This window comes from Pelodiscus sinensis, chromosome 31 (genome assembly GCF_049634645.1).
Source record: "Pelodiscus sinensis isolate JC-2024 chromosome 31, ASM4963464v1, whole genome shotgun sequence".
Taxonomy (NCBI): Eukaryota; Metazoa; Chordata; order Testudines; family Trionychidae; genus Pelodiscus; species Pelodiscus sinensis.
Window position 1 is genome coordinate 3,708,742 of NC_134741.1, and position 11,915 is coordinate 3,720,656.

At 53.0% G+C, this 11,915-nt stretch overlaps 3 non-coding genes across 3 annotated transcripts; 1 reads left to right on the forward strand and 2 right to left on the reverse strand.

The window, feature by feature from the left end:
• Positions 1–1,111: 1,111 nt before the first annotated feature.
• Positions 1,112–1,183, reverse strand: TRNAE-CUC (transfer RNA glutamic acid (anticodon CUC)). The gene has a single exon. It is a non-coding gene; the product is annotated as a tRNA-Glu (tRNA).
• Positions 1,184–4,731: 3,548 nt separating this feature from the next.
• Positions 4,732–4,809, reverse strand: TRNAK-CUU (transfer RNA lysine (anticodon CUU)). The gene has a single exon. It is a non-coding gene; the product is annotated as a tRNA-Lys (tRNA).
• A 2,150-nt stretch (positions 4,810–6,959) lies between these two features.
• TRNAV-AAC (transfer RNA valine (anticodon AAC)) lies at positions 6,960–7,032 on the forward strand. The gene has a single exon. It is a non-coding gene; the product is annotated as a tRNA-Val (tRNA).
• Positions 7,033–11,915: the final 4,883 nt, after the last annotated feature.

Below are 11,915 nucleotides of genomic sequence, written 5' to 3' on the forward strand. Positions count from 1 at the left end.
AGCCCCAATTCTTTGGGTGTGTCCTCGGCCCATCAAGTGCCATTGTCCAACAGGGCCTGGCTAATCAGCCTGTCCATAGCAATGCTTAACCACATTCAGGGAAATATTCAGCTTCCACACAGATTACAGATTCCTACCTACACACACAGACATTATACACTCACATAAATAGCATACATAAGATCAGCAAACAATGAGCTCCCATTCAATACCCCACATGGCTCCCTTTTATACCACTTTATCATCCTGTCCTGGCTTTTCTTGAATTCCTGGTTGTACATGTGCTACTCTGGTCCTGATCCTGATGTCTTTATGCTGTTCTCTCACTTGCTTTTGGTTTTTTTATCCATGTGCTTCTCACACTGGACTTAGCCAGCCTCTTGGATCTGCTTCAGGCCTTGTCCCTCATCTGTTCCCTAGTGGCCTTGGGGGAGACTGATACTAGCTGCAGCCAGGTGATAATTATCCCTTGGATTAGTGTCGTTCTCCCATAACTTGTAGCTAAGATATTTGTTAGTAACTGGCAGACGCCGCGGGGGCTCACCCCCAAACAAGCGCCCACAAACTCAATATTGGTGCACAAGACAAAACTCACCCTGCTCCTGGAACAGGAACACTGATGAGCAGTGAAGCCCCTCCCTGGCAGCACCGAGCAGTGAGAGCTGAGTGTAGGAGGGAGGCAGGACCAGGGGGAGAAGGCTCCATGACTGTGTCAGAGGGAGGCTCTGCCCTGGCCAGTGGGGAATTGTTGCCTCTCTGAGGGTCCCAGGCCTGGTGGGTCATTTCCCCAGGTTACTGAGTGGGGGCTGGAGCCAGGTCTGTGTTGTCTCCTTCAGCAATCAAAGTGAACCAATGGATCTTGTACCGACCTGACACTGCGCTGGGCTAGTGCTGTGTGTGCCACAGAGCTTCCTGCAGGGCTGCCAACATGGGAGAGGAAAGGGGCAGTTAGAGTCACCCAGCTCTGCCCCTTCTGAAAATGGCAAGTGCTGTCTTAGCCGTTAGGGAGAGGGAGGAAGGATCCTGAAGTAATCTCTTGGGTCACAGTTGCTGTAACATGTGATAGTGAGAAAAATGGCTAGGCAGTTGTCATGTGAAAATTGAGGCCACCTTCCCTGACTGGGAATCGAACCCAGGCCACAGCAGTGAGAGTGCTGGATCCTAACCACTAGACCACCAGGGACACATGAAGTAGGCTTCTTTGCTCACCTACACTAGTCTTTTGCCAGCCATTTTCTGTCCACTTCAGGATGGGGGGACCATTGTCCCTTGTCCAGAAGGACAAGAACAGCCAAACAGAACATCAAAGCAGCCAGACTGGGCCATGCCAGTTGCCCAACTAGCCCAGGATCCTGTCTCAGGACAGCAGCCAATTTCAATCCTCAGGACAGACAGTTATTAAGTGATCCTTCCCATCTCCCATTCCCAGCTTCTGGAATACACTAGCTAGGGACACCTGCCCTGTCCATCCTGGTTAAATGCCATTGATTGACTTTTCCTGCATTAAATTATCCAGTTTTGTTTTGGGGCTTCTTGTAGATTTCACTTTTGCAACATCCTCTGGCAAGGAGTTCCACTCGGTGCAAAAATGCTTCCTTTGGGTCTATTTTTAACTTGATTACTTATCAGTTTCATTCTGTCACCCTGGTTCTTTAGTAGGAGAAAAAATAATTTCTGCACCCGTCATCATCACATAAACCCCTGTCCCATCGCCCCTTGCTTGTCCCTTTCCCAAGCTGAGAAGAAGAAGTTCCATGAACTCCTGGGAGCTGCTTTCAAAAGAAGAGGCATTTCCTGCGGAGAAGATGCCAAGCCCAATCCCCTACACAGAGCCCCAGGAAATACCAATGGACATTGTATACAATGGGGTTGTAATAGGACAGTACCTGTAAGAAATTAAAATGTGGAGTGTGGGAGGCTCAGGGCAGGGATTTGGGGATTGTGTGAGAGTGGGGGGGGGCTCAGGGCAGGAGTGAGGATGTGGAAGGGTAGAGAAGTCAGGGCACATGCAGCCTTTGTTACTCACCCGGGTCGGCTGGCACTCTGCTCCTCGTTTCCCTTCTGCTACTTCATCTCTTAGGGTGCCTCCACCTGCCCCGTGCTGAGATCCAGGCCCAAGCAGGAAAGAGGCGGGTGGGCCCTCTTGGCATCAGGGTCTCACCCCCCATCTTCTTCCCGCTGTCGGCTGCCACAGCCCCTTTCAGCCACTGGGTCAGCCCAGGAAGGGGGGCAGGAAATGGGGCTAAGTAGCGAGTCAGGCTGTGAGGGGCAGGCAAAGCTCATCTTGCCCTGCAGGGCCACCAGCAACAGCATCTCTCTTGTGCGCTGCTGTGGAGTAAAGCATCCCTGATGCAGAACCAGTGCCATCAATGTACTCACTGTAGCTGCTGAAGTAGTTTAGGGAGGAGTGCATTAGTGAGAAGAGTTAAGAGTCTCTGGCTCAATCCCAGTCCTTGGTGGAAATCTTTGCTCCTGTAGCTGAGCCCTTGTGTGGGTCTATCTATACTAGTAATGCCTGTGGGTGCCATGGCACCTGCTGGGCCATTTATGTGTGCCTGCTGAGAGACTGAGACTGGCCCTGCCCCCAGGTGTATAGAGCAAGTGCTGAGCTGGCCCTGGGCACATGGTGTATAGGTGTGGTGCTGGCCCTGGGTGCATGGCAAAGGGGTGGTGCCAGCGCTGGGGGTGTGGTGCATGGGTGGCACTGGTACTGGGCACATGGGCTGTGTCTACACTGGCCACTTATTCCGGAAAATCAGCCACTTTTCCAGAATAACTTGCCAGCTGTCTACAGTGGCCCCTTGAATTTCTGGAAAAGCACTGACGATCTACTGTAAAATCATCAGTGCTTTTCCAGAAAAACTATGCTGCTCCCGTTCAGGTAAAAGTCCTTTTCCGGAAAATTGTTCTGGAAAAGGGCCATTGTAGACAGCCCAGATTTCTTTTCCGCAAAAAAACCCCGATTGCGAAAATGACTATCGGGGCTTTTTTGCGGAAAAGCACGTCTACATTGGCCACGGACGCTTTTCCAGAAAAGCATCCTGCCAATGTAGAGGCCCTTTTAGACACTGGGTCTGTGCAGGCTGGAGCCTCCTACCAGATCGCTGCCCTGCTTCCTGCAAAGCTCACATTTTTGCTTGTTTCTGCTTCCCTGTCCATAGCAGGCAGCTGAAGGAAGGGAAGTCACCAAACCAAACACCACTGTGACCAGCATGGGGCTTGAACCCATGACCTTGGCCTTATTAGCACCACACTCTAACCAACTGAGCTAGTCAGCCTCAGGTGGATGCATAGATGTTTCTGCAGCTGCCAAGGGCTCTTCTCCGATGGGGCCACTAGCGACTCACTGTCATGTGGGCTGGCTAGTCCAGATGCTTTGAGGTTTGGTCAAGGTGGCTGGTGGCCGGCATGGCGCACTGAGACCCAGGGTAAAAAGGCAGCCAGAATCTCTTGCTGCCAGCACCTTGCCTCCCAGCTTCTTCCCTATCGCTTCTTCCCTGTCAGCAGCAGCCACAGCCACAACCCCTTTCGGCCACTGGGTCAGCCCGGGAAGGGAGGCAGGAAAGGGGCCTCAGATTGCAGGATTCAGAGTCCTGAGCACTGCCTTTGTCACCCTGGGACCTCACTCAACTGGGACCTCACTCAACCACCCACCCCTCACTCAACTGGGCCGAACTGGTGCCCCAGTTCATGCCCACGGGGACCTGTTTTACTTGTTTTCCTTCCGACTTCTTCTCCTGGGCTGCAAGGAGCATCCCTGGGATTCCCTGGGACAGGCACAGGACTCTGCCTCCCCACAGTCGGCCCCACCCCAAAGGCTTTGGCAGAACAGAGGGGAGGGGCTCTGCTCACCCCACTGAATCCCACAGAGGTGCTGAGCTCACACCCTGCCCCCCTCAGCTTGGCTTCCCTCCTCTGCCCCATTCCTGCTTCATTTCCTCCTTGGGCCAGTCACACAAGGGAGGCAGGAGGAGGAGCCAGCCCCATACGCCAGCCTCCAAGGGCAGGGGAGGCCAAGCCTCAAGCCTCCAGCCTAACCCATCTGGTTTCCCCAGGCTGGCACCAAGGGGTGTTCTCAGCTGATGTCACTCCCCTCTGTCACATGGGATTTGGCTCATCCCAGGCAGCAGGAGCTGCACTTACCTGGCCACCAAAGGGAGCTGCAATAAGAGAAGATGCTGTGTTTCTGCCTGGCTTTAAACTAGAGACCTTTTGCATGTTACACAACCATGATAACCACTACACCACAGAAATACACATGGTGGGGCAGGTGGGGCGGGGGGAGGGGGGGTCGAACTTGTCTGACTGTTCTGTTCCTGGCTCTTTCCAACACCCTGCTCTGCAGGGGAGGGGAATGCACCTTGTGAACACTCCACCTCTTGTTCTCAGGGAAGCCACTAACCCGAGCTGCCAGCTCCTCATTTCCTCATCAGCCCCTTGAGATTTGTAGCTCAAAGCTGGAGCTGCTGTGGAAGGAGGTGAAGCTACAGAAGCTGACAGGGGACAATCAGCGGGCAGAGGGTTATTTTTTCTCCTCCCTGGGCTGATGTGGCTAGAACCGAGGAGAAGAAAATCCTCTTCCCTTCTCCTCAGAAGATGGAAACTGCAGTTGGTTGTGTCTCAGGTTTTACTGAAGCTAGAGCCCAGGACTAGACTTTTTCTTTCTAAAACCCTGGTGAAAGCTGAAAGTGAATTGCTTGCAGACTGAGAATGTGAGTTAAAGAAGGGCATCACACAGCATGGGGCTTGAACCCATGACTCTGAGATCAAGAGTCTCATGCTCTACCAACTGAGCTATCCAGCCTGTGTACAAAAAAATTCCTACTATCCCATCTCAGGGTAACAGAAGCCAAGTGTTCTCCATTCCCTGACTTGAGGCTCTTTCTTGCCCCTAATGGGGGGTTCTGGTCTGTGGAGAGGTTCGAGCTCAAACCCCACTCCCAACACACCCTCTTCTTTCCCCACAAGGAATGGCCCCATTTCTATCTCTCCAGGGACAGGAGAAGGGCTCTGGCCTGTTCTCTGCACAATGCTCAGCCTGTTTCATTTTCTGCAGGAATGAGTGGGATCCATGCACCCTATTCCCCAGTGACAAGTGTGTGTCCTCTCTCCTCTTTCCACAGACACAGCAGGCCAGGGGGCTATGAGCCTCCAGTGGCCCCTTCCTACTTGGCCTCCCACAAAGCTGGGGTGTAAAGCTGCTAGACCCCAGCCCTCCTGGGCCAGGCCATGGCAGAGGTAGCAGAATTCACTCCCGTCTTCTCCTGCCTGTGCCCTGGTGCTGAGGGGCCGGCCCCTTTCCTGCTTCCCTAACTCTTATTCCCACAATGCACTTTGTGCAGGGGCTGTTGATCTTTGTGCCAAGGTGCGTAGCTGGGAGCCAGGACCCAGGACTCTTCCCCCAATCCTCCCTCACACTGTCTGGCTGCCTCCAGCATAGGCTGAGCTCAGGGGCCAGGTGAGTGACCTTCCCTGCAGCTGTGATGGCATCAGGCCCTTCCCACCCACCTGCTCAGTCTGGAGATGGAGCTTCAGGGGGCCTCAGACACCCAGCAAGAGGAACAAAACTCTCTTTGTTGAACGTCAGTGCATGGAAGCCCAAGCACCTGGAGCTTGTAAGAACCAGCTGAGCCTCAGCAGGTCCCACTGAGATTTTAACTCAGATTGCAGGATTCAGAGTCCTGAGTGCTGCCCCTTACACCATGGGACCTGTGGTGGGAAAGTGGAGTGGGCACCTCTGACTCTCAGCTCTCAGGCTGGTCTCTGCTCTCCTGGCTCCCTCCAGCTGCTTCATCTCCCAGGACTCCCTGTCCTGCCCCAGCTCTGCTGCTTTCAGGGCAAATCCCTTGTTAGGACCAGTCACACTCTGGGGGTCAGTGAGGGTCCCTCCCACCTGAGATGTGTGTTACACAAAAGCCTCGTTCCCTGCTCCATTCCCAACACTGGATGCAAACACATGGTTTCTCTGAGGGGTGTAACAAGTGCCCCCTTAAAAAGCTCATCGATTGAAATGAAACATTTACATCTCCAGGCGTGTCACACTTTGGATTTCTATTGAACAGGGATTCTTCAAATGACCACAAACCCCTCACGTGCTCTAGTGCCAATGCACATAAACCAGACAAACCCTCCCTCAGCTGGAACCAATTCAAACCGGCTCTGTGTGTGTCTGGTTTCTGTTTCCATCCATTCAACAAGGGTGTGATCTGATCTGGATGCCCATTGGCTCGTCCTTACTCTCCTTTGGCCGTGTCCTGCAGAAGAACAAGGACCACGTCCAGCTGGGGATTAATGGCCACAATTGATCTTACAGCGTTTGATTTAGCAAGTCCAACTAAGACTCACTAAATCAAACCAGAGGCCACCCCCACCAGCGTCCAGCACTTCTGCTCTTTGCCCCCTTCGGCTTCCTGCTGTGGGGACATGGCTAACTCCAGCTACGTAGCGAGGGATGTCAGGAATAGCAGACACGTTGGCCAGGCACCACTGGGGGCTGCCTCCCTCACCTCCCCCATACCCAGCAACTGCTTGGCCAGCTTAGCCTTGGGGCCGCTCTCTGGGACTTCTCTCCCAGCTCCTCCACCTGTTGCCATTGCCCATCCCAAGGGAGGGGGGATGAGAGTCACTTTCCATGGTTGCAGGAGCTGCAGAGGTTGCACTTGCAGGGTCTCTGGGCACTGACACCCCCAGGGAATCACAAGGGTACTTGGTGCTGGCTCGCCTGTCCCAGCAATTTCAGTCAGAGCCCTGCCTGCCAGTGCCAGGCACTGCAACCTCTCAGGGTTTAGGTTGGAGTCCCCAGGTTGTGGCCCGGCCTCCTTCAGTTTGGTCCCTTCCTGAGGCCACAAAACTGACAACAGAGAATTCCTTTGCCCTGCAGCAATCTCTGTTGGCCAAAGGGTTAGCAACTGAATATTTGCCCAAGTTTAAGTGCAGCAGCAGAAACCTCTGCTAAGTGTGTTTCTGTGGTGTAGGGGTTATCACATTTGCCTAACATGCAAAGGGTCCCTGGTTTGAAGCCAGCCAGAAACACAGGGTCTTCTCTTATTGAGGTTCCTCTGGGTGCCCACAAGGCAGTTCCAGGGCCTGCCCCCTGGTGCAGGGCTGGGTGGCCTGTGTGCTGGCTTTCAGGAGCATGTGGGAGACAGGTTAGGCTGAGATGGGAAGAGGCAGGGTTGGGGCTGAGACTTCTCAGTGGTGCCTTGCCTGGGACCAGCTATTGCAGTCAGAGCCCTGCAGTGCCAGTCACAGCAGCCTCTGCACCTGCTCCAGGCTTGTGGTTTCCTTCTTCCCAACACTCCTCCCCAATCAGCCTTTTCCTGAACCAGCAGTTCCATGGGTGGCCAGGGGAGGCCTCTCCTGTGTCCCGGGAGGACCTAGGAAAATGTGAGCTGCCACCACACATGAAGCCCTCGCCGTGCACGTGAGGCTGGGATACTGTGTGCAGGCAGCCTGCATGTGCAGGATATGATGTAGTGCGCTGTGAGTGGAATGGCCCCATTCCTGCCTCCCTTCCCGCGCCGATCCAGTGGCCGGAAGGGGCTGCGGCTGCTGCTGACAGGGAAGAAGCTGGGAGGTAAGGTGCTGGCAGCAAGAGATTCCTGCTGCCTCTTTGCCCTGGGTCTCAGTGCGCCATGTCGACCACCAGCCACCTTAACCAAACCTCAAACCAGCTGGACTAGCCAGCCCACGTCACAGTGAGTCACTAGTGGACCTATCAGAGAAGAGCCCTTGGCAGCTGCAGAGATGGCTCTGCAGCTGGCTGAGGCACCTTTCTTGAAAGGGCCACTTGTAACCTGTGAGCTATAGGTCTGTAGGCCAGCTAGCTCAATTGGTTAGAGCATAGTGCTAATAATGCCAAAGTCATGGGTTCAAGACCCATGCAGATCACAGGGCTCTTTTGTTTGTGGACTTACCCTGATTTTGCCTCCTGGTATAGACAGGGAAGACCAAGGAAAGGGGGGTTCAGGGCCTATGAGCTCCCCCGTTGAGGAATAAGGCATTCTGCTCTTAGGATACGTGTTAGCACAGGTCATGCCATGTTGTATCTCTGAGAAGCAATAAAACTTTCTACTCTACTGGCTGGCTGAGTGTCACATTTGGCTGTGGATGGGGGTGCAAGGTTGGAGGCTCCCCGACATGCCATCTGGAACTTTCTGATCCAAAACATTTGTGATCTGGCAGAACCAAGGATCTTCCAGGAGGAGAGTGTCTTGGTGCTATGCCAAGGGAAGGGGGTGTGCACAGCTGGGCTGCATGGTGCAGGGGAAAAGCTGGGAAGCGCAGCACGGGGTGCTTGGGAGCTGGTGCATGGCTCAGTTGGGCTGCGGGGGGAAGCAGCTCCAGAGCTGGCACATGGTCAGCTGGACGGCTGGAGGTGGGAGCCCAGGGGGCGGAGGGAGGAGCTGGAAGCAGAAGGGCTGGAAATTACCTCCCCTGGGCCAGAAAAATCCCTCAGCTGGAACCAGACAGGTCCCAAGGGTGCCAGAGCAAGGAGGCCCAACCTGTACCTAGGTGTCCTGTGCTACTGGTCACACGGGGGTCGGTGCACACTGCATCATTCTGCACATGGACAAACAATGAGGGACCACTGGTCCTGGGGCTGCTTCAACATCTTCACTAATGAGCTGGGATGGGGATGGGTTTGTGGCTGACACTGAGCTGGGGGGGGGGGGGGGGTAGATACGCAGAGGGGCAGGGATTGGGCCCAGAGTGACCTGGAGAGATTAGAGGATTGGTTCACAAGAAATCTGCTGATGTTCAACAAGAACAAGTGCAGAGTCCTGCCCTTGGGACGGAAGAATCCCAAGCATTGCTACAGGCAGGGGAGCGACTGGTTAAGTAGCAGTTCTGCAGAAAAGGCCCTGGGGATTCCAGTGGATGAGAAGCTGGAGCTGAGTCAACAGGGCGCCCTTGTAGCCAAGAGGGCTAACGGCATATTAAGGTACAATAGGCGGAGCATTGCCAGGCGATCCAGAGAAGTGATTATTCCCCTTTAGTCAGCTCTGGTGAGGCCTCTCTTCCAGCTCTGTGAGGCTATGATTCTAGGAGGACAGGACAGGGGAACAGGACACCAGTGGGGCAGGGGGCAAAAAACATCATTTTGTGGACAAAAGAAATGAAGCCGGGGGTGGGGGGCGCACACTGGTTTTTGAAGAGCATCTTGGCAGCCCCGGTCTTGAGAAAGACGTTCTAATGGAGCAGGTTAGACTGACATTTAATTTGAGTGTGGCTCATGTGTAAAAGCCCTTGCAAAATACAAAATACTGCTGTGTTTTGGCTGTGCAACATTTACAAGCCAACACACAGCTAAACATCAACAACCGAGGATATGTCTACACTGCAATGCTATTTTGAAATGACTAGCGCAATTCCAAAATCACTTTGTTCGCGTCTACGCAGCAGGCCATTATTTCAAAATAGTGTTGAAATCCTGTCAAGCTGGAGGATTTCTTACCCCGACTCCTGTAACCCTCATTGTATGTGGAGGAAGGGAAGTCAGAGGAAGAGGGCTCTATATCGAAGTAAGTGCAATGTAGACACTCCCTATTTTGATACAAGCTATTTCGAAAGAGGCTATGCAATTGATGTAGCTCAAATTGCATCGTGATTTTGAGTTCAGCCCTGGAGTGTAGATGCCCCCTTTGGATAAATTGGCTACCATCCATTCAATAGGTTATCAGGAAATAAATCGGTCTATCTCACCTACGGGAAAGGGAAACTTACTAGGGGTTGACAACCAGCATGAAGGGCAACCTATTGTATGGCTGGAGGGACGATTCACAACATAAAATTATATGGAAAGGCCTCGTTTATGGTGTCACTTCTCCAAGTTTCTGTTTTACTTCTGTGCATAGCTCTGCGGGACCCTCTGTACTAATACTTACCCCGGTCTTTCAGAACACTCGGCCTACTACGAATGAGGTGACAGATCATAATGGCAATGGCCTGAATAGGAGCCTGCTATTCTCCACGACACCCCAGTAAAAGGACCAGACTTCCACGCCACAGCGGGAAAGGACTGTTCTATAGTTGGGTATAAGGCAGTGTCCTATGCACGGTTCCCTGTAAGCCCGTTCTCTGCCCGCCAGAACACCTACTATGCACCCTCCTGCCTCCCTGTGGCACAGCCCCACCTCCCCGTGGTGATGCATGGAGGCTTGGCTCCTGTGGGGCTGGGCCTAGGCAGCAAGGGGCAGGGTTAGGGCCGGGGCTTGTTTTCTCCAGCCCTACTTTCACCCACGGTGCCTGCTACTGGGAAGGCAGCTGGCCAGCCCCCACTGAAGAAAGTAGCTGAGAGAGGGAGGAAAGGAGGAAGCCAGAGCCCCCTCCCAGCAGGCTGGCCCTGCACATCCAAGGCCCCAGTCCCACCCTACTGCGCCCTGAAAACCACTTAACCTGTCTCCGTTTGGGGACGACTGGCCATGGCAGTCAGCTGAATGAAGACAGGCTGGGTTGCTGAGAGCGTCCAGTGGCCAGCACTCGAACACAGCACCCTGGTATGATGAGCACCACACTCAAGCTCGCCAGCCCACAGCAAACAGCCCCACCTGTAGCCTTCTCAGAAAGGAGCCCGGGGCAGCAGCAGGGACATTATGGGCTCTAGAAAAAGGTGGGTGGGGCAGGAAAACTGCTCAGAGGTAGAAGAATTAGCTCAAGTGATGGAGGGCTTGTTTAGCCTGCAGAAGGCAGGGGATTGATACCCATGTTCTCCAGTGATGGAGATTCCCCATTTTTCTTTCCCCAGGGGGCTAAGAGCTTCCAGTGGCCCCTCCCTGGGTGTACTTGCTGTTCCCAAAAGCCAGCCACGCTGGGGCAGAAAGCTACTGGGTCCCAGCTCTCCTTTCCCTTCAAGATTTGTATTTAAAAAACAAGGTGAATCTGAGTAACTTTCTCCTAGATTGCCCACCTTGGGCTGGACCAAGATTCATGCAAGTGGTTTGTTTTTTGTGGCTCTGCACCTCCTGCACCCCTAGAGACTCTGGGACAAAAAAGCACATGGGAAGAACCCAATTCTTTCTTTCTTCTCCCCTCTCTTCTTTCTTTGTCTTTCCTTCTTTTTCTCCCCTCTCTCTTCTTTCTTAACACATTCAGAATTAAAACCAGATTCACATTTCATGTGTCTAGCTTCACATTCAAGAATGATACAGACACACACAGAGGACAAACTGATTCCGCAGGTCATAAGTGTCAGATCGATCTGTTACGGGAGGCACCAAGTCTGAAGCATCTTTGGGTTATGCACGTTCATATTCAGAAGCCACTTTTCATAAACCCTGGGGAGGCCATGAGAGGGGGCTTCTCCTAACTGTTGCTGTGGTGTGATGCACCACACAACTCACCACCATGCTAAGGCAGACCTGGGCAGAATACGGCCCACAGACCAGATCCAGCCTGCGGAGGCAGCGGGGAGCCCCAGGCAGACTCCCCAGCTTGCCCCTTGCCATGCAGGGCTCTGTTTCTGTCTTAAAACTGGAGGGGGGGGGGGAGTTTTAGGAGCTGTCCTGCCCCCAGCACATTCCCATTGTCCAGATTCTACATTTGTTGTGTATTTATAACCAAGGACATGAAAAGCCCAACACTGCACTGAAATCAACAGCGGACACTGACAGTACATTGGCTGTGAATAAAATTTCTACAGAAAAATAAACTAAAAAGAGGATATTGCAGCAGAGATGTCTATGGACAGGAAGACAGGATGTGATGTGAGGTTGGGGACTGAGTGCTGTTAATTGATGCAGGAGCAGGCAAGGAGGGGCCATGTCTTGATTACCAATGATATGTAGTTAGAAAGTTGAAGATCACATGAATTAATGCAGCCAAAAGCCCAAAGAATGTTACGAAATTGCATGGATCTAATTAGATTGGTTAATTCATTCTACAGTTTTTTTCACCTATCAATGTTCGAAGATGCA